Consider the following 3504-nt stretch of genomic DNA (forward strand, 5'->3'; position numbering starts at 1 on the left):
AGTTAATCACGGGTTACTCACTTATGATTGAAGGGAGAAGGACCACATACAAATGTGGTATAAGATGTATAGATCTAGTATGACGAGTGAAAAGAACCAATATGATCTAACAAGTTAGGTATTTAAATTAGAGTAATCAACAAAAATTAGTCTAATAAACCAACAACACATAATGTTTTAATTTAATAACCCATAGTAATGGTTCACTGGGTGAGCCATGTTGTACCTAGCCCAACATTTAAAATATTAATATTATTGACTTTAATTTATCTTTATTTACATTCAATAAATAATTTATATGATTTAAAACTTTTTAATTTCTATGATTATTTGTATTATTTTTCAATATTTGATTATTAACTGACAAGTTGGACTCTTATTTATAAACATGATAATTTATTGATAATGCGACAGCTTAATCGTTGACATACTCCTACGAACGAGAAAAAATATATCTTGCTTCAATTCATCAGGACAAATCAAAATATAGTTGTAGGGACAAATATTGTTTGATACAATGGGATAGAAATATAATATGAGGTATTATATTGGTTAAAATGGAATTATAGCCATCATCTGAACTTAAATATATACAGACGGTGACTGGCGAGTAATTATGGACTTATTGTACATTAATACAGCATTTAGCGAGGTGTAAATGTATAAGATTATAATATTTGTTATGTTGAAATATCACTATAACCTTCAGTAAAAACGAATCATCAACAACATGGTCGGTAAAAACGGCGACTAATAATTTCACCGACATCAAATACCACAACAACCTTCACTGGGCGTCAAATCTACTAAAGTGACCTTTTCATACTGGACTGCATAAAGGTGTTCATTACTTACGTTGTATAAAACTATTTTTCTGTACACAATGAATTGGAAAAAGTAAAATAATTTGTTTATAGGGTCTACTTGTTTTGGGAGAAGATGTGCAGCCAATGTACAGTCAAGGCCAAGACTTCTGGAAGGAAATCCATCATCGTTCGATAACAGATTCAACAGTTACAGTACTGAACCAAATGCAACTCAAGTTAGACCAACTACAAACAACATTCAGCCACTACCCCCGACTACAGATAATTAACAAAAACAACTTTGACTTGGGTGAGGCGTTAAAAATCACAATTTTCGCCCTGGTGATGGCGTTAAACTCACCATATACTCGCCACCCTCGAGAATAAGTTTAAAAATTACAGCTAAAGACACATGTTGTCCAACATTAAACTGAAAAAAGCAGATGAAGAAACATAGATGTCGAGTAAAGAGTGTTATTATTACTCTTGGATAGTGGATTTGTATTGGATATGTAGAGTGGTTCTACTATATGAGTATAATATGCCCACTTTGAATGATCGACCTTTCAACTATCTATGTATCTAATATTAAACATTAATCAGAATAATTTATAAAATTAATAAGAAATAATAAGTCATGATGGATTTTGCTAAAGGAAACACCAAATTTCGTTCAGACTATAATTCCAAAATAATGTCTCTTTTTTGGAAACATTAAATCTAAAATGCCTCCCTCAAACATGCTATTTTTTTACTAAGCTGTAGTTGATGACAAATGTTGTACAGCTGCTAGTCCATGTAAAATAATTGAAATATCATGGACATCGTAAAATGTGTGTATTAGTTGAAACATATAGTAGATGGGAAGAAAATATGAACTGTACATTAACAAAAACTGGATTCTTCCAACAATTGAGCACTCAACAAATCAAGCCCTCAAAACACGGATAATTGAGAGCGGAGAAAATTAAAAGTAACATATTTTTTTTCGTTTTTCAACTAACAGCAGAGGAGGCTCTGTTTGAGCGATACTACTCTTCTGCTGCTATTATTATTGATGAATAAAATTAATTTATAAATTCACACAATATACAATTATTATTACTTATTTACATAAATATTATGATTTTTTTTATGTTTATATATATAATATTATACTAAGTGTTCAATTTAAAGTGAAACACTCATTATTTCAGAAACATCAACAAAACCTTCAGTCATTACGGACCGTCAAAACAGTGACTATGGTTCGTCATCTGTAATTTCATCGACATCAACCACCACAACCACCTGCTCTGAGCTTCAAATTTTCTACACTGGCCTTTCCATATTAGACCGCATAGAAAGGTGTGCTTTTCTTACATTTCAGAAAACCATTTTTGTGTAAACAATGTATTGTAAAAGTAAAATAATTTGTTTACAGAGTCTACTTGGTTTGAGAGAAGTTGTGCAGCCAATGTACATTCAACGCCAGACTTCAGGAGAGAAATCCATCATCGTTCAATTAATGAATTAACAGTTACAGCATTGGACCAACTACAACTCAAGTTAGACCAATCACAAACAATATTCAACCACTACCACCGACTAGAGATCATTAACAAAAACAACGTTGACTTGAGTGAGGTGTTAAAAATCACAATTTTCGCCCTGGTGATGGCGTTAAACTCACCATTTACTCGCCATCCTCGAGAATAAATTTAACAACTACAGTTAAAGACAAATGTTGTCTAACATTAAACTGAAAAATATAAGATGAAGAAACATAGACGACGAGTAAAGAGTTATGTAATATGAGTGTAATATACCCACTTTGAACGATCGACCTTTCAACTACCTATGTATCTTATAACCATTAATTAGAATTATTTTTATTAAATTAAAATTTAATAAGAAACATTGAGTCATGACGGATTTTACTAAAGAAAAAAACAAATTTCGTTCAGACTATAATTCCAAAACGATGTCTCTTTTTTGGAGACATTAAACCTAGGATACCTACCTCAAACATGGTATTTTTTTTGCTAAAGCGTGGTTGATGACAAATGTTGTACGGCAGCTGGTGCAAGTAAAATATTTGAAATATCACGGACATCCTAAAATGTGTGTATTAGTTGGAGTATATAGAAGATGGGAAGAAAATTGAACTGTACATCAACAAAAACTTTGTTCTTCCAACAATTGAGCATTCAAAAGATGAAGCACTCGACGCACGGATGAGCGCGGAAAAAATTAAGATCTACATTTGTTATAATTTATTAATATAAGTATTGAGATTCGTTTTGTGTTTATGTATAATATATTATACAAAGCGATCAATTGAACGTGAAACACTCATTATTCAGAAACACTAAAACATTTTAAGAAGATTCGGTACCAACCTTTTTTAAGGAGTTAAATATAGGCATTTTTGTATGCGTGTGTATGAGGTTCTTGTAAATGCGTAATAAGTGATCCGTGATCATTAGTGGAAGTGATTGTGTATGAAATAAATAGCAGAGCGCTCAGATACATGCACGAACGTGTTAATAACATATTACACAAATATTAATTATTTTGCTTTTTTGGTCAGAAGTATTACATCTTGAAAACATTTTTAAATTCTTTACATATTTGATTTTTAAAAATCTAATTTTAAAGAGTTAATTAGTTAGTCAGTAGTGGTTTTGACATGGGGTGAACAAATATTTAATAAATT

The 3504-nt window shown here is 31.1% G+C and overlaps 1 long non-coding RNA gene across 1 annotated transcript; it reads left to right on the forward strand.

Annotated features, from left to right (window-relative positions):
* The first annotated feature begins 347 nt into the window (after positions 1-347).
* LOC111032993 lies at positions 348-2477 on the forward strand. Its single transcript, XR_002604359.1, has 4 exons — positions 348-840; positions 918-1779; positions 2003-2153; positions 2230-2477. It is a non-coding gene; the product is annotated as an uncharacterized LOC111032993 (long non-coding RNA).
* Positions 2478-3504: the final 1027 nt, after the last annotated feature.

This window comes from Myzus persicae, unplaced genomic scaffold (assembly GCF_001856785.1).
Source record: "Myzus persicae strain clone G006 unplaced genomic scaffold, MPER_G0061.0, whole genome shotgun sequence".
NCBI classification, from domain to species: domain Eukaryota; kingdom Metazoa; phylum Arthropoda; class Insecta; order Hemiptera; family Aphididae; genus Myzus; species Myzus persicae.